The following is a 19913-nucleotide window of genomic DNA, read 5'->3' as shown; positions in this document are numbered from 1 at the left end:
ACCCTTGAACTCCTGCAAGCAAGTCAATTCATCACAGGTATAATTAAATAAGATATGCCATTTTTACTTTAATATCAATTCATCTTCAGAGTTAAGTGTCGGCCCCACATCTCAGAAGGTGGGGTTGTGCTCATTGCATTACGTTGGTGCACCCTAAGTAGAGCAGGCCCAGCTTATTTAGCGCTTTGGATGCATGATGTTCTCCAAAGCTTGCCATTGGTTCACTCCACAATATGCCAGTAGGATTAATTCAAATCTGCAATCTAACCTATCGGGAGCTGCAGTAAACATGGTGCCCTGAAATCTGTCAGATCTGAGGATCCTTCTGGTTGATTCTTCAACTTATTGAAAACCTTCCTTAGACATAGAAAACCAAGCAAGCAGCAATGTTTACATCTCTGGGTCAGAGTTTAACCAGAATATTGGGATCATGCAGTTGGGTCTCAACTCTGCATGCATGACTCCCTCAATCCACTCACCATGCCAGCAGGTAACCCTGAATCTTTACAGACATCTTGTTTCATGTGCTCATAAAGACTTTAAACCATGCCCGATTAACACATTGAAGAGTCTGAGCCTCCAGTGCAGCATGAGGAAAAGGACTGAAGAGATGTGGGGGCCTATGTTCTGGGACAAATCACTGGTTCTGGAAATTGGTATCCCCTGTACTTCTCAAGAGGAATGGGAACAGATGGTGCCTCCGAATCCCTGTTGCTCATCTTTTTTGGGGAAAAATAGTTTTTTGTGTCCAATGTTGTAGGTCTTCTTAATTGGAGTGAGGGCGATATCCCTTCAATTTAACTGGAAAGATTATCCACATTCTGATTTTCAATGGTGTTGTCCTCGTTAACTCAGATAAGAGGCACATGCCGGGATGAGGAGACATCTCGCCCCCAAAATACATTGGCAGGTGCTCTGATGCTGAAGCAAAATATAGGGGTGTATTTGCCTGAGTACACTTTGCTTGTTAAAATATGAAGAGTGATGTAGTGCGATCATCAAGAGGTATATCAGAATTATTATAATTTATAATTGGTTATTTATAACATGCTTAATACCCAGAGGTTTCTAAGCGCGGACATGAGAATCGAACCTGTGTTGATCTGCATCGTCTTGTTTGCCAGGCGAGCGCGTTACTCCTGTGCTATCCTCTCGATACTAATTATGTGCGAACATAGATTAAGAGCTAACAAAGCACACATTTTGGATCTAATAAAAGACATGCTGTGCCAAATGAAGAAATTGCCCACAAAGTCCTCTCTTATGACAATGTAAGGTTAATTTCTAGAACAGAATTGCACTGGTCCTTAGCGCTATCGGCAGCAGTAACACTTCGGATACAATAGAGCTTAGTGTCCCCGATCTGAGCCCATACGAGATGATACTCAGGTTCTCATCCCCCTCTGTGGTGATTATATTTCGGACCTGAACACCCTCAACTCCATTTACTCTACGATCCAATCATGGATGGCAGAGAAATGGCTATGTGCCAACAGTGAGAAAACCAAACATCTGCTGATTGGTTCCCCCTCCACTTTGGGCAAACTGGACAAGCAATATTGCTCCTTTACCATTGATAACATCCCCATCGGTGTCTCTCAAGTCATCAAGACACTGGGCGTGTACCTTGAACCTAACTTGACCATGGACAGACAGGTTAATGCAATTGCATTCTCTTCCGCCTATCACTCCAAATTGCTCAATGCAGCTAGACCCTTCCTCTCCCAACATAACTGCTTCACCATTGCCAGGGCAATTATTGGGTCTAGGTTGGATTACTGCAACGCCCTCTTTGTAGGGACCTCTCGCAAGAATTTGGCCAAACTGCAACTAGCGCAGAACAACGCCCTGAGGGCCGCAACTGGCATTTCTCGAAGGAACCATAGCTCAGATCTCAGAAGACAGGTTAGCTGGCTCCCCGTCAAGGAAAGGATTGTCTTCAAACCCCTTGCCTAGACACACAAATGTCTCCACGGGTTGGCTCCCCCGTATCTAGCTCAAAGGATTATTAGACACATGCCAAGGATTACTAGACACACACCCTCCAGACCGTCCAGAGTCGCCTATGCGGATAGAGGGCCTCATTACACGGATGGCGGAGAACCATGGCGCTATTAGCGCCATGGTTCATGCCGGTAAAATACCGGCACCGCCTTGGCGGAAAGGGGAATTACCGCCCCATTCCAAGGTTGGCGGGGTGGTAATTCCCCCTTCCACCATTGCCCTTCCCCATTCCCATTTTTGCCCCATAGGGCTCAATGGGAATGGGGAAGGCGCTAATTACGGTACCGCAATTTGCGGTACCGTAATTAGCTCCCTGGGTCCGTTTGCGAGTTGGTTTTTAACGCCACCAAAAAGCAGACGTTAAATCCCCGCTCCCGCAAAGGGACCTCGTAGTAAGGCGGTAAGGATTTACCGGTACTGGTATTTTACCGGTACCGGTAAATCCTTACCGCCATCCGTGTAATGAGGCCCAGAATCTCTATTCCTCTTACCAAAGTTCGGGCCGGTGGCACCAGCTTCCCAACTATGGCCGCCACTTTTTGGAACACTCTCCCGTCCCAGATTAGGTTAATTGACTCTCATGCAGCCTCCCGGAAAGCCATTAAAACCAGACTCTTCATTTGAACGGGCATCTCTCCATCTTTTGTATGTATCTCTGTTATGCATCTAAGTATTCTTCATCAAATGTATTATGCAACGAATAACTTGTACCAAGCTTTACCCTTATTGGGCCGCATTCCTGTAACCCTGAATCAAGCCTTCTTACGTTCTTCACAGCGTCTCGATGCCTGTGGGCTGTAGTGCGCTCTATAAATCCAAAAATAAAATAAAATAAATACAGTGAGCCTATAATAGCAAATGGTGAGTCGACCCATATCTCAAAGCCGAGCGTTACTAATCAAATCACGCATGATGTGATACCCCAGACAAGTACTTCGCAGATTGGAGAAGGCATTCCAACTGAATCAACCAACATTAGGCCAAAAAGTAATATAAGTGAAAAGGCATCCACAAGTGATAACATACTAGAGAACCTTGGGTTTCATCACCCAGCGTCCTCCATCCTACTACTTACCGTGGGAGAGCAGATAGAATCAAATGCGAGGGCTGAAGATGTGGCAGAAGAATACACTAAGTGCACTCAAGATGATCAAGCTGCTAGGGTGTGTATCCTGTCAATGGTATTTGAAGCAGAATCAGTATGGTGAGTAATGCTAGTATTACTTCGACGTTCATGTTTGCCGTGTCTGAACATTTGCTAACTACAGTGGTTGAACGCTGTTTGAGAGTTGAAAAATAAATTGATTAATAAGGGAAGAAAAATACTTAGAGAGCAGGGGACTGAAACCTGTAAAGATAATGCCAAAATAGATATGTACCAGCTTGAGCAAACTGATTGAGTAATGTGCGCATCTTGGGAACTCTCAGGTGGAGCTGATGTTGATGCTGTCACACTTGGCGGTCCGGTACAATGTGCAGTAAGTGTAAACTCCCTGCCGAGCCAAACAGGTGGTACAGTGACACAATTGACAAAATGTCCAGGGAAACGATGTAAAAGCCTATAAGGAAAAAAAAAGACCATATTTCAAGCCATAATGTACAATAACAGCAAGGTTTCAAGAACGAAACAAAATGCCTGTGCTGTGAATGAAAGTGTAATGAGTATGACAATCTGTGAACGCAATAATGCGACTAGTGGCAAAATGTGACGAGTAAGAAAAGAATCATAGAAAAAAAAAATAGTGGATCAAAACCAGTATTTTTGACACTATCGAAAGGTATGCTAATGTCGACTGATCCCCAACTCACGAATGACATACGAAATTATATGGTCATGCCGATACATGATGCAAGAAAGTAAGCAAGATCAGTAATCAACCCTATATAGCGGCAGTGCGTAAAGTCTGGAAAAAGCAAAAGCACAGATCAAGCGCAGGTCTTAAGGATGTTGTCCTAGAAGATGTAAAATGTCTGTTTGTAGGAAAATCTGATCTGTCTCTGAAAGGCACAGGAGACCCCACTCTCTAGATCGGGGTATTAACATAATAGTAATCTCAGAAAGAAAATCCAGAGGAAACAATTTGCAAAGGCATATTAAGGGTTTTATTATACCTAATACATTTACTCTGTGAGTTTAATCATGAATTAATCTGCTCTCAAGCAGTTATTTATTTAACATAGCAGGAATATTTAAAAACATCATAATTTGATAAAAATCATCCTATTAAATCATTCACACATTCATCCGGATCCATACGACATCCATCAAACTACTCATACAACACATCAATAAGTACAAGATAAAAACATATAACAAATATAACAATTCATCCACAATTTAATTATTGTACAAAAAGCTTTTGTGCAAAACTACACATAATGCAAGGCCACAGTAGGCTTTATAAGTGGTCAGCAATTGGGATAGGCCAAAGAGAATCTTCACAGGTGGCCTTATCCTAGATTTCTCTACCGGTTTCGACGTATTAACGTTGGTTTTGTTACGTCTTCATCAGGAGATTACAAGTAGTTGTCTACAAACAAAACAAATATGGAACCATCAGTTCCCTATATAAAACAGGGGTCAAATGAAAAAAGGGAAGAAAGGCGGAAAGGAAATGCAAGTGCATGACTTCGCAGAGCTCAGTTGCAGACATATAATGTTCTGCTGGTGTCCTGCTAAAACCCCCAAATCTATATATATATTTGGGATGAACTATGGGCATCATGCAAGGAGTGCTACCATGGAAGATCAGTGTCTCTGGACCAGGCCGGTGTAGGTCATGGATGTAGAGCCAAAAAGTGATGGAAAGATAGATACACACCAAAGGATCAAAAGAACAAGGCTCACATGAAGATGTTGGGAAAAGCTCTAGAAAAGACTTTTCGGAAGAAAGTGTACAAACCAACCTTAGAAACCGCAACAAGTCAATCCGTTGTATTTTATGTGTATGGAAATGGAGACACTGTCGTGCAAATTGGCAATGTTCCGGTTAAGGATCCTGCTTGGCTGATGGCTGAATTTTAAGCTCCAATCTGTAAGGGTTTTATAAAAAATTGTATCAGTGGCCCCGGCCAAAAAAGGTAACCAGTGACATATTAACTCATAAGGTTGCAAGAGAGCGACCCCGAAGGTCACATCTACTGTTACATTACCCGAGAGAGTCCGGGTGCTGGAGTGGTGCAGGTTTGGAGAACTCACGCGCCACAACAGATGTCTTTTTTCAATATCCGTGTGTCAGGAGAGGTCTAAGCGTCTACAAAGCAACAAAGGAAACTGATCAAGAATTGTGCTCCACGGATGACTGGAACCTAAATGGCATGGCTATGAGTCGGGACGTTACTCCTCATTATTTTCATGGGCCCCAATTGTCTAACAGCTAGTGAAATTAGCCGGTGTCTGAGATGTCTAGTCCAAAGTTAGGAGGCTCATTAGAATGTCCCATACGCCTCGCTTGATAATGGGGGCATGATACCATTGAGGTATTCAGTAGCTGGATACAAAACTGCTTACCTGGGGTGGCAACCGTTGGGGTGGGTAGCCGCTGCATGGACGGGAATGGAAGTCCGCAGGCCCAGCTGAACACTCGGGTAATATCCGGCCAGTTCTGGAGAGCAAAAGACGCGCATTTAAACTGCGTCATCATTCTGGCGTGTTAAAAGCACCTGACATCCTATCACGTGGTTGTGCTGTACCGCGTTGATAGGATGACGATCAACCTAGGAAACACTTGATTGTTAATACACGTGACACGTGCGTAGGTCACCTGTTAATGCTAGGCGACGTGGCTTCCAAACAAGCCCCTCATGTTGCCACAGTAACAAGAGCGCTCGAACTGAATCGAGTGGCTTGCATTGCAAAAATGCCCAGACACAAAGCCAAACCAAGTTAATGCTCGGCATGCGCTCGGTGCCCCCCGGGGAGATACGCGACCACCGGTGCACGTGACCCACACGTCTGTCAAAAGACGGCGACACGCAGCATGTCCCAAAGGCAAAGCGAGTCATATTGCCAAAGCAACAGAAACACTCAGGCCAAATCACGAAACCTACGCTGCGAGGTTACTCAACTGTGGAGTTGAATTACTTAACAATAATGTTGTTCAGTATATACGGACCTAAAAGACATTTTATCGTTGATACACGTGGCTTGCATATTAGCCACAAAATGGTACTACACGGCGTGATTTGAACATTAATGTTGTCAACAAACCAGACTGGAACACTCAAGAAGTTTATGTTGTAAGCAATTCGTTTTTTAACCATTTTTTTGGGTGTAAGTAGCATTTGTTCAACCTCTTGATCCGATCGTCCTGTTGAACAACATCACTGCCTGATGGAATATGTCCCCATGTTGAGAAGCATATCTAGTATGGACTGATGACTAGCCCAATGCATATGTAGAAATGGAGATGAAACAACATAAGTTCAACAAGGGGCAGATCAGTTGAGAGTATTATGGGCCTGAATGATAGGTTTACAAAGTATTCAACCCCTGAGTCAATGTTTTAAAATTAAAGATCCATGGTTCTTCTTTGTAGGCTAGATTTTTTTAGGATTTCAGTGGGATTATGACCAAAGACCTTTTCTTCACAGAACCATTCCATTTCATCTGCTTTGTGGCCCATCTCCACATAATGGATCATCATCGGGGCATTGAGGTTACGAGTTTTTATTTTCGATCGGTGCTCATTGATCCGGGTACTCACTTCCCGGGTTGTTTTCCAATGTACATTTTTTGACATGGGCACCGAATTGACATACAAAATGATATGGTCATGCCTATACAAGATGCGAGAAAGTAAGCAAGATCAGTAATCAACCCTATATAGCGGCAGTGCGTAAAGTCCGGAAAAAGCGAAAGCAAAGGTCAAGCGCAGGTCTTAAGGATGTTGTCCTAGAAGATGTAAAATGCCTGTTTGTAGGAACATCTGAAACATCTAATTTGATCAGTCTAGAGATAGGAGGTGGAGATGTCGTAGAGCTTGTGACTGATAATATTCATCCTAGCTGTCATTCTGCCAATAGGCTCACTGATGTGCAAGGTGAAGTGCTACAACTTCTATATATCAGCGAGCAAGATTCGCATCCTCCCCTCAATAGAGTGACTGTGTTGAGAGTACTCCCCTCAATAGAGTGACTGTGTTGAGAGTACTACATATTGTTGTCCCGCTTAGAGGCATAACAACTAATGTTATGTAGATAGTAGACCAACTAGTTGAACTAAACAAAACAATAACTAACATCTGGTTTGCCTCTGATAATACTCTTGAATATATCCTGAAATATGATGCTGAACTTTTTCGTTATGGATATAAATGTGGGGTTGCATACATGAATACTGTAAAATATAGTGGGGAGACTAAACCGATTCACAATTAGAGTAACAAGCACCACATGCCACCGCAGAGATGAGGCCATACTCAGACAATATTTGACGATTCTAGACCACTCTACCAACACCTCCCCCCCCCCACCCCGGGGAAGAAAAAAAAAATGTGTAACCAATAATGATGGTGAGAAGTCTGATGGTTGCCCTCACTCAGCCTTTGAAGCCCACTTTGTGCGTGCAACTTGCTGTGTTCGTGGAACACTAGAGAATCTACCATCTGTCATACCTGAAGGATTATTGGCAAATATTCATCTATATGCCTTGGTGGCACTCCAAGAAACGTGGATGATGGAGCTATGTGAGATAGATGATAGAAGCACTGCCCAGGTCCTGGCCACAAAAGGACCAATAGGAAGACCTAAAGGAAGCTTACTAGTAGCTGTACAGCACTCATGGTGTATAACAGAATCTAGTGGAATATCTACCATGATTCAATTAGTCAAAATATCATGTGATGTTTTAGCATATACTGTGATGGTACTTACTAGCATCTAAGACCCACCCAATTTAGTATCAACTAAAAGTAATGTTGTGATAGTAAAACGACTTCTAGCTCAACTTGATCATAATACTCACATTTGGATCGTTGGTGACTTCAATGCCAGGATGGGTGCTCCTCCGGAAGGTCTTCCTGATTTATGTAAATCTGAAGCCTACAAAGCAACCAAATTTAATAGTCAGGGAAAAAGATGGGCAGAAATGCTAACTATGTATAATTTAAAAATGACTAATGGTTATTGTGGGGGAGATGCACATAAAGCGTATACCAGGATAAGTGGTAAATCAACATCAATGCCAGATTATTTATTTGTTAATCGTGAAGCAATGAGATTAGTGGAACATATGTCCTTATTGATAAGACATGAGTGTGACCATATGCCAATTTGTGTCAGATTAACAAATACAACAAGCAATGACCAATATGACGCTAATGAACACAAATACCTTAATCAAGGTGAAAACCGCATTCAGTGGAAAAAAACAAACCTAGACAAGGACAAAACCTGTTGCTGAATGAGAACTAGTACGCTATGGAGCTAAATGGGAATCGAATCAGATAGATGCTGGATCTGATCCGTTGACCGATTTGATGGCACTGATATCTAGGATTAAGGATAAGACAAAATCATAACGCCACTTTAAAAGTTGAGTGAAATATGGAATGCAAATTGTAAGGAAGGAGGGGGTCGGTTTGCCCCCCCATCCCTCCCTATACATTAAACACGAAAGGGAACACCTGCTCTTGCAATAGTGGGGGAAGCCTTCCTTGCCCTTCCCTGGTCCCAGTGGACGAGTCCCTGGCACCTACAGAAGAGGGGCTACTGCAAGATACATTTGGACTCCATTTTGTGTACCCAAGACTCCATCTTTGGATTAGGCTGCATTCTAGTATCTGTGAAGCCTTCTCTCCCCTCTGCAGCACCGCACACAGGGAACACTGATAGCCCCCACCAACTCCTCCCGCGCCTGTGCCACCCAAGCCCATTTCTCATGGATGCTATGGCGCGAATTATTGCAAGCAAACAGTGTATTCTTTTTATCCTTCCTCTGAGATCACTGCCCTGCGTGTGACCGGGCCGAATCATGACTTTTGGCCCATCCGTCTCCACAAACCCGCTGCTGCACCTCTCACCCCCACTGTTGGAAAGCTACCACATGTTCAACTCTGTGCCTCTCCAGTCTTCTTTTGATGTAACAGAAGTGTGACCCTTCCTTTCTGACCACCCTAGAGTGCCCCCAATATAACTAATCTTGTGTTGTCATATATTCTGCCTTAAACCAACACATATCAATCTATCCCCTCCCGCTCTGAAGTGCCAGAACAGACAACTGTTAAATCTCACCCCTAAGTAAGCCACCTGGAGGCCAAGACCCCACACCCTTCACCTTCCAACGATCTGAGGCGGGATAACGTAAATAAGTGTGTACAATATATAGGCCTCTCTTATTACCAAAGATATAGTTTATGGGTTATTATTTACTGAATGCCCTGTGATAGCATGTAGATTAGTTAGACAGCACCAGCCACCTCTCCCGGACCCAAACTGAACATCACCTCGCACGGACCAGCCCAGCTGACCCACCTGAGGCCTACCAGCCCACCAAGCTGCCAGCCAATCTCGTGAAGCCTGCCCCTATAGTGCCATACCAGGACCCAATCCCTCACCAATCCAAATGTAACTTGTAGACTGTATGGAAAACGTCATCTATGACGCTGTAATCCTTTAAAAATGTACAGTTTTGTATTGTTTGCCAGAGCACTCTCAAGGCAGCAGAGTTCTCTGGATGCTGAATTTTACATAAATCTTTATTGTCTCTCACAACCAATCTTCTGGTCTCATTCCCTACTGGTATGTGTCCTTTATTCTGAGTTTCTATTTTATTGTGGGGAATGACCACCTTTTACTTGCTACATTAAAAGAATTGTCAATCAAATGCATAATGCTATATAATTTAACTCAGACAGTAGACATCATTTTTATATTTCTCATACCCATACTTACAGATGAATGAAAATGATAAAAAGAAAATAACCACATCTAAGCTTTCGACTAAGATTTTGAGAATAAAAACTTGCAGTATGTTTTAGATGCATGCAAAGGGATTACTAGCAAAAATAATACACTTATTTAACAAATTGTGTTTCATTTGCTCTTCAGCCTGCTCACACTGACACCTATGTGCCAAAGCACAAAATGCACAAGTACATCCATCCAGATGTAAAGGTAATCCCTGCTAGTGAATACCGCAACAAGAACATCCGGGCCTCCAATACCATTGTATGGATGAGAATGAAGATGAATGTTATTTTAAGTCTAGTGGTGGAAGTTGAGGAACCAGAGAGTGAAGAGGAGAATGACATCGTGGAAGAGAGCAAAGAGTTGGAGGACGAGGAGATTGACATCATGGAAGATGAGAGTGAAGAGCTGGATGAAGAGATTGACAACACGGAAAATGACAGCAATGAGGTAAGTGCAAGGAAGATGGTGCAGGAGTTGTGGGTGAGGGGTTTAGGGGGATTGTCGTGAGGAGAACAGAGAGGAGAATGTCCACAACAATAAGCCTGCTTGACAATAATGACGTTGAAAGAATTTCCACCATAGGAAGAGTGTTGTGTGATTGTTTCTAGTATGCTTTCTCCTATTTCAGAATAGTTTAATATTGAGCGTTTGCCAAAATGTTCACATTTCATTTTTACAAATTAAGAAGTCACTGGCAAGACAGGGGCCTCATTATGAGTATGAGTTTGGCGGTGCAGTAAAAAAAGTGGAGGAAGTGCGTCTTGTACCACTCTGATGAATTATGAGTCTGACCTCAAAGTTGCGGCAGATCCTCCAAGTTAAGGCACATCACATTTACTGCACGGAATAACCGCTCACAGTAAATCCACAAAACATTACCATATAGTCCTATTGACTCCAAAAATGGGGATTTACACCACCATTCCACCACTCCTAATCCCTTGGTAGTGCCAGGGTACCAAATGGAGGTTATGGTAAATGATTTTGGTGTGAAATCGACACATGTACTACTAATTTGCCACCAAAAACATAATGAGGCTCATTGAGCTACTGTCTCTCACCTCCCAAGTCCTTAAATAGCTTTCATGCGGGGAGACCTGAAATATGTGGTGGGTATTGTGATGAATTGCTCTCTGGCAAGGGTTTAGAAGGCCTTGCATTTTTTACTTTCATCAATTTATAAAATTATGCAGTTAATTCCATCACTTAAGGGGTAATCCGCTGATCAGATTCCTCTTTCATAATCTCCATACTAAAGTCATAGCGTACGCCTCTGCACGGCTGCATCTATAGCCTGATAGCAGCGCCTGCCATACAGTGGCACAGAACATGTTCAGGTCACAGGTGCCTTCCTGACAGCTGAAGTCAAAGCAAAGTCACTGCAGCACAGGAGTGACATTTGGGATATGTATCCCTGTTTCGAATTATTATGATTATGAGTAGCCCATGCTGGTGGCATGGTAAACTCTAAATTTAAGCCATACCTGAGTTAGGGCATGGTGCATGCTCATAATCATTGTGGCAACATCCAATTTGATATCACACGCATGTTTACTCCTACGAGACAGCTCAGCTGTGTAAGGTGATGTGTATTCTGGCCAGACAGGGTGGTCCTGCAAGTGACAGGGTGGGAACCTAAAAGTTGGATCACATTCAGGGAGGCGATGAATTATACTTCAAAGCTTTTCCCGAAGTGTTACTTGAGACAATGTTTTTAACACACATGAACACTTATTGGGATCCACATTTTTAGTGTGGAGGCTGATTCTTATTCTGGTACCATTTAATGGGTGACCTCAGAGAGCAATTTTCACAGAAGATTCCTCATAATATATGGGGGCTTCTGTCCTTAGGCGTGGGGTGTATGGAACTGCTGCCCATTTAGGAGTCAGCAGTTTCGTTTCAAAGGAGCCACATTTCAAATAGGAACTATTTTAGCTTTTATTGACCTTCATAGGAAGTGTGTGGTCCCTGAGTTATAGATCACTTGGTAATTATTCGAAGAGACAAACAGAGTGTTCGTAAGGAATTAAAAACAAGGAACTTCATCCATAGTACAATGTTGTATGGTCTAGTTCACGGGGTATCCCTGGATGGTTTCTAGGATATCCTTGGTTAAAAGGTGGTCGACTGGTTTCAATGATTACTATTTATCATCTTCTTCAGGACCGTGATTTATAACTTGTCTCAGTGAGATCAAGGGTTGGGGAGCGGCACTGGGGCAATCATCCCATCTGCCTGAGAGAAACAAAACCAAGATGGGTTTTAAGTCTTGAGGTCACTGTAATTCCTTTTTCTTGATCTTAATCTTATTCAAGAATACTTTCTGGTTATTTAAAAACAATTTACTTAATGAACATTTAGGAATATCTGAACAGTCATTTTGGCTATTTTGGCTATTTTGGCTATATGAGACTCTTTATGGCATTTGCTGCTGGTGGTTACCTTTAAAACAGCTCTGGCATGTGCAAGCTGTCGGCCGGGTGTTTTGATGTACGGCTGTGGCAGTGCGTCTCATAAGTCCGTGTGACTTGAGCGGCTGCTTGTGTCTGCCCGTGGGACGCTGTGGTTCTTGCTCTGTTTTAGCCTGAAAAAGCCATGCTTTTTCTTTTATCCCTTTTGAGGGTATGTAATATCCTCACTCAGAGACAGCCACTCAACAGGCAGATGCCTTAGGCCCAGGAATCAAAGAAGCACGCCCTTACAAAAAGAGTAATCTCACACTAGGGTGATGCATACCAAAGGGGCCTTTCATCCTTTCATTTAGTAGGGGAAGGTGGGGGGTTAGTTTAGCCAGGAAGAACCCTGTACAGTTGGTGGAAGGTTCCACCCTGTCGTTTCTCTCTGCCCCTGTCTCTCCTTCCTGCCCCCTCCACTTCCTGTAGCACAAAGCACTTGGAGTGTGATTTCAGAAGGGAAAAGTGCACTCATTGCAATAGTAGGGATTGAACCGCTAAAGCCAGCTAGCTTTAGTCCAACCACCTGTGGACTTTTATCTCTAAAGGAAGTTGTTTCCCACCACTTCTTTGAATCATCATTTGGTCTTCAACCCTTGAAGAAAATGTTGTTGCGCCCTGCTGGAAAAGCTGCCCTTCCCATAGTCCTCCAGTTGTGAGGTAAGGCAGGTGTTCCAAGGCCGAGGAAACGTCCAGCATAACCATCCACAGGTAACATAACCATCCACAGGGAACATTGGGGGTGAGCTGCTGCTAGAACAAGACCTGCCTCTCTGCCAGCCACAGAGGTACCGAGGACCTCACCATGTTGGATGACCCCTGCAGTTGTGTGCAAGACTCCCCCGTGTTTGGGAGCACGAAAACAAGAACTCATAGTGTGCCTGATACCCTGAAAAACGACCTCATAGCGATTGGAAGCCAACACAGCAAAGATTCCCCATCAAATCGCTTTGATCTGTGTTTCGAGTCTGTTCGACACAGTTCAAACCAGCAGGTCACTCTGGGGCTGCCTTTAACATTCAACCTTCTAGCAAGAGCAGTTTGACCATTTCAAACTAGTTCACCGCCGCACCATGCTAGCTGACGTACGTCATTGCATCGGCTCGAACCAAGAAGTTCTGTTGCCTCCTTATTGATCAAATCGATATTTGACCTGCCATCTTCTACATCATCCTGCCTGTAAGTCAAACAAACTGGGTGTCTTCCGAAAAGCGACCTTCAAACCTTTGCATCAAACCGATACACCTGTGTATCCTGGTAAACCTCAATTGCTGAATTGAATCTGGTGATCACCTGATCGGCACAGCTTGAGTTACTTTTCGAACCGCAGCTACTTTCCGTTCGACCCTGGCTCGACACGCACTCACTGCTGGATCACTGTGACTACTGCATTCTTGAACTGAATCGAACCATCAAACCATATGAAGAAGCCATGTTCGAAGCTGTCGTACCACTAAGACAACGAAAAAGGTATTTTTGACTGATATCTGCCCCAAGGTCCATCGTTGGGCCCTAGAGACTGCATAGGTCATTTTAATCCCTTTGCAAACCTCAAGAACATATCCTTTTTGAACATTCTGATCTTTATTTGCGTTTTCTCCCCTTGTCTCATTACCATTACCCAGAGTGTTGCATCTGCTATCTATCCTTGCATATTCTGTGTTTTTTCTACAGCGGTGGGTTTTTGTAGTGTTTTCTAGTTACTTAATATTGTACATGGTATGTTTGATTAAAGTATATATATATATTTTTATAGAAACTTGATTGGACATTCCTTTATTTTAGACGGTCATAAATCACTCTTTGCGTTGCTACCGGACCACATCCACACCCCTTTTAAGAGGTATATATCTTAAATGTGCCTGTTTTCCATTTATGATTGTGTTGGCTCCTGATTTGTAGAGGAGTGAGGGCTTAGTAGACTTTAAGCCTCTACTTACCCTTGAACTCCTGCAAGCAAGTCAATTCATCACAGGTATAATTAAATAAGATATGCCATTTTTACTTTAATATCAATTCATCTTCAGAGTTAAGTGTCGGCCCCACATCTCAGAAGGTGGGGTTGTGCTCATTGCATTACGTTGGTGCACCCTAAGTAGAGCAGGCCCAGCTTATTTAGCGCTTTGGATGCATGATGTTCTCCAAAGCTTGCCATTGGTTCACTCCACAATATGCCAGTAGGATTAATTCAAATCTGCAATCTAACCTATCGGGAGCTGCAGTAAACATGGTGCCCTGAAATCTGTCAGATCTGAGGATCCTTCTGGTTGATTCTTCAACTTATTGAAAACCTTCCTTAGACATAGAAAACCAAGCAAGCAGCAATGTTTACATCTCTGGGTCAGAGTTTAACCAGAATATTGGGATCATGCAGTTGGGTCTCAACTCTGCATGCATGACTCCCTCAATCCACTCACCATGCCAGCAGGTAACCCTGAATCTTTACAGACATCTTGTTTCATGTGCTCATAAAGACTTTAAACCATGCCCGATTAACACATTGAAGAGTCTGAGCCTCCAGTGCAGCATGAGGAAAAGGACTGAAGAGATGTGGGGGCCTATGTTCTGGGACAAATCACTGGTTCTGGGAATTGGTATCCCCTGTACTTCTCAAGAGGAATGGGAACAAATGGTGCCTCCGAATCCCTGTTGCTCATCTTTTTTGGGGAAAAATAGTTTTTTGTGTCCAATGTTGTAGGTCTTCTTAATTGGAGTGAGGGCGATATCCCTTCAATTTAACTAGAAAGATTATCCACATTCTGATTTTCAATGGTGTTGTCCTCGTTAACTCAGATAAGAGGCACATGCCGGGATGAGGAGACATCTCGCCCCCAAAATACATTGGCAGGTGCTCTGATGCTGAAGCAAAATATAGGGGTGTATTTGCCTGAGTACACTTTGCTTGTTAAAATATGAAGAGTGATGTAGTGCGATCATCAAGAGGTATATCAGAATTATTATAATTTATAATTGGTTATTTATAACATGCTTAATACCCAGAGGTTTCTAAGCGCGGACATGAGGATCGAACCTGTGTTGATCTGCATCGTCTTGTTTGCCAGGCGAGCGCGTTACCCCTGTGCTATCCTCTCGATACTAATTATGTGCGAACATAGATTAAGAGCTAACAAAGCACACATTTTGGATCTAATAAAAGACATGCTGTGCCAAATGAAGAAATTGCCCACAAAGTCCTCTCTTATGACAATGTAAGGTTAATTTCTAGAACAGAATTGCACTGGTCCTTAGCGCTATCGGCAGCAGTAACACTTCGGATACAATAGAGCTTAGTGTCCCCGATCTGAGCCCATACGAGATGATACTCAGGTTCTCATCCCCCTCTGTGGTGATTATATTTCGGACCTGAACACCCTCAACTCCATTTACTCTACGATCCAATCATGGATGGCAGAGAAATGGCTATGTGTCAACAGTGAGAAAACCAAACATCTGCTGATTGGTTCCCCCTCCACTTTGGGCAAACTGGACAAGCAATATTGCTCCTTTACCATTGATAACATCCCCATCGGTGTCTCTCAAGTCATCAAGACACTGGGCGTGTACCTTGAACCTAACTTGACCATGGACAGACAGGTTAATGCAATTGCATTCTCTTCCGCCTATCACTCCAAATTGCTCAATGCAGCTAGACCCTTCCTCTCCCAACATAACTGCTTCACCATTGCCAGGGCAATTATTGGGTCTAGGTTGGATTACTGCAACGCCCTCTTTGTAGGGACCTCTCGCAAGAATTTGGCCAAACTGCAACTAGCGCAGAACAACGCCCTGAGGGCCGCAACTGGCATTTCTCGAAGGAACCATAGCTCAGATCTCAGAAGACAGGTTAGCTGGCTCCCCGTCAAGGAAAGGATTGTCTTCAAACCCCTTGCCTAGTCACACAAATGTCTCCACGGGTTGGCTCCCCCGTATCTAGCTCAAAGGATTATTAGACACATGCCAAGGATTACTAGACACACACCCTCCAGACCGTCCAGAGTCGCCTATGCGGATAGAGGGCCTCATTACACGGATGGCGGAGAACCATGGCGCTATTAGCGCTATGGTTCATGCTGGTAAAATACCGGCACCGCTTTTGCGGAAAGGGGAATTACCGCCCCATTCCAAGGTTGGCGGGGCGGTAATTCCCCCTTCCACCATTGCCCTTCCCCATTCCCATTTTTGCCCCATAGGGCTCAATGGGAATGGGGAAGTCGCTAATTACGGTACCGCAATTTGCGGTACCGTAATTAGCTCCCTGGGTCCGTTTGCGAGTTGGTTTTTAACGCCACCAAAAAGCAGACGTTAAATCCCCGCTCCTGCAAAGGGACCTCGTAGTAAGGCGGTAAGGATTTACCGGTACTGGTATTTTACCGGTACCAGTAAATCCTTACCGCCATCCGTGTAATGAGGCCCAGAATCTCTATTCCTCTTACCAAAGTTTAGGCCGGTGGCACCAGCTTCCCAACTATGGCCGCCACTTTTTGGAACACTCTCCCGTCCCACATTAGGTTAATTGACTCTCATGCAGCCTCCCGGAAAGCCATTAAAACCAGACTCTTCATTTGAACGGGCATCTCTCCATCTTTTGTATGTATCTCTGTTATGCATCTAAGTATTCTTCATCAAATGTATTATGCAACGAATAACTTGTACCAAGCTTTACCCTTATTGGGCCGCATTCCTGTAACCCTGAATCAAGCCTTCTTACGTTCTTCACAGCGTCTCGATGCCTGTGGGCTGTAGTGCGCTCTATAAATCCAAAAATAAAATAAAAAAATACAGTGAGCCTATAATAGCAAATGGTGAGTCGACCCATATCTCAAAGCCGAGCGTTACTAATCAAATCACGCATGATGTGATACCCCAGACAAGTACTTCGCAGATTGGAGAAGGCATTCCAACTGAATCAACCAACATTAGGCCAAAAAGTAATATAAGTGAAAAGGCATCCACAAGTGATAACATACTAGAGAACCTTGGGTTTCATCACCCAGCGTCCTCCATCCTACTACTTACCGTGGGAGAGCAGATAGAATCAAATGCGAGGGCTGAAGATGTGGCAGAAGAATACACTAAGTGCACTCAAGATGATCAAGCTGCTAGGGTGTGTATCCTGTCAATGGTATTTGAAGCAGAATCAGTATGGTGAGTAATGCTAGTATTACTTCGACGTTCATGTTTGCCGTGTCTGAACATTTGCTAACTACAGTGGTTGAACGCTGTTTGAGAGTTGAAAAATAAATTGATTAATAAGGGAAGAAAAATACTTAGAGAGCAGGGGACTGAAACCTGTAAAGATAATGCCAAAATAGATATGTACCAGCTTGAGCAAACTGATTGAGTAATGTGCGCATCTTGGGAACTCTCAGGTGGAGCTGATGTTGGTGCTGTCACACTTGGCGGTCCCGTACAATGTGCAGTAAGTGTAAACTCCCTGCCGAGCCAAACAGGTGGTACAGTGACACAATTGACAAAATGTCCAGGGAAACAATGTAAAAGCCTATAAGGAAAAAAAAATACCATATTTCAAGCCATAATGTACAATAACAGCAAGGTTTCAAGAACAAAACAAAATGCCTGTGCTGTGAATGAAAGTGTAATGAGTATGACAATCTGTGAACTCAATAATGCGACTAGTGGCAAAATGTGACGAGTAAGAAAAGAATCATAGAAAAAAAAATAGTGGATCAAAACCAGTATTTTTGACACTATCGAAAGGTATGCTAATGTCGACTGATCCCCAACTCACGAATGACATACGAAATTATATGGTCATGCCGATACATGATGCAAGAAAGTAAGCAAGATCAGTAATCAACCCTATATAGCGGCAGTGCGTAAAGTCTGGAAAAAGCGAAAGCACAGATCAAGCGCAGGTCTTAAGGATGTTGTCCTAGAAGATGTAAAATGTCTGTTTGTAGGAAAATCTGATCTGTCTCTGAAAGGCACAGGAGACCCCACTCTCTAGATCGGGGTATTAACGTAATAGTAATCTCAGAAAGAAAATCCAGAGGAAACAATTTGCAAAGGCATATTAAGGGTTTTATTATACCTAATACATTTACTCTGTGAGTTTAATCATGAATTAATCTGCTCTCAAGCAGTTATTTATTTAACATAGCAGGAATATTTAAAAACATCATAATTTGATAAAAATCATCCTATTAAATCATTCATGCATTCATCCGCATCCATAAAACTACTCATACAACACATCAATAAGTACAACATAAAAACATATAACAAATATAACAATTCATCCACAATTTAATTATTGTACAAAAAGTTTTTGTGCAAAACGACACATAATGCAAGGCCACAGTAGGGTTTATAAGTGGTCAGCAACACAACACATAGTGCATGGGGCCACAATAGATTTTATAAGTGGTCAGCAATTGGGATAGGCCAAAGAGAATATTCACAGGTGGCCTTATCCTAGGTTTCTCTACCGGTTTCGACGTATTAACGTTGGTTTTGTTACGTCTTCATCAGGAGATTACAAGTAGTTGTCTACAAACAAAACAAATATGGAACCATCAGTTCCCTATATAAAACAGGGGTCAAATGAAAAAAGGGAAGAAAGGCGGAAAGGAAATGCAAGTGCATGACTTCGCAGAGCTCAGTTGCAGACATATAATGTTCTGCTGGTGTCCTGCTAAAACCCCCAAATCTATATATATATTTGGGATGAACTATGGGCATCATGCAAGGAGTGCTACCATGGAAGATCAGGGTCCCTGGACCAGGCCGGTGTAGGTCATGGATGTAGAGCCAAAAAGTGATGGAAAGATAGATACACACCAAAGGATCAAAAGAACAAGGCTCACATGAAGATGTTGGGAAAAGCTCTAGAAAAGACTTTTTGGAAGAAAATGTACAAACCAACCTTAGCAACCGCAACAAGTCAATCTGTTGTATTTTATGTGTATGGAACTGGAGACACTGTCATACAAATTGGCAATGTTCCGGTTAAGGATCCTGCGTGGCTGATGGCTGAATTTTAAGCTCCAATCTGTAAGGGTTTTATAAAAAGTTGTATCAGTGGCCCCGGCCAAAAAAGGTAACCAGTGACATATTAACTCATAAGGTTGCAAGAGAGCGACCCCGAAGGTCACATCTACTGTTATATTACCCGAGAGAGTCCGGGTGCTGGAGTGGTGCAGGTTTGGAGAACTCACGCGCCACAACAGATGTCTTTTTTCAATATCCGTGCGTCAGGAGAGGTCTAAGCGTCTACAAAGCAACAAAGGAAACTGATCAGGAATTGTGCTCCACGGATGGCTGGAACCTAAATGGCATGGCTATGAGTCGGGACGTTACCCCTCATTATTTTCATGGGCCCCAATTGTCTAACAGCTAGTGAAATTAGCCGGTGTCTGAGATGTCTAGTCCAAAGTTAGGAGGCTCATTAGAATGTCCCATACGCCTCGCTTGATAATGGGGGCATGATACCATTAAGGTATTCAGTAGCTGGATACAAAACTGCTTACCTGGGGGTGGCAACCGTTGGGGTGGGTAGCCGCTGCATGGACGGGAACGGAC

General features: G+C 43.3%; 1 long non-coding RNA gene across 2 annotated transcripts; it reads right to left on the bottom strand.

Annotated features, from left to right (window-relative positions):
- Positions 1–2652: 2652 nt before the first annotated feature.
- On the bottom strand, positions 2653–17741 carry LOC138521103 (uncharacterized). Of its 2 annotated transcripts, XR_011282936.1 has the most exons (4): positions 17035–17741; positions 7970–8046; positions 3384–3563; positions 2653–3176 (listed from the first exon to the last, which is right to left on the bottom strand). It is a non-coding gene; the product is annotated as an uncharacterized lncRNA (long non-coding RNA). The 2 variants fall into 2 exon arrangements; XR_011282935.1 differs by having other exon boundaries at positions 2653–3563.
- Positions 17742–19913: the final 2172 nt, after the last annotated feature.

Source organism: Ambystoma mexicanum, chromosome 13, assembly GCF_040938575.1.
Source record: "Ambystoma mexicanum isolate Mex_15411 chromosome 13, UKY_AmexF1_1, whole genome shotgun sequence".
Lineage (NCBI taxonomy): Eukaryota > Metazoa > Chordata > Amphibia > Caudata > Ambystomatidae > Ambystoma > Ambystoma mexicanum.
This window is presented reverse-complemented; position numbering and strand designations above follow the sequence as displayed.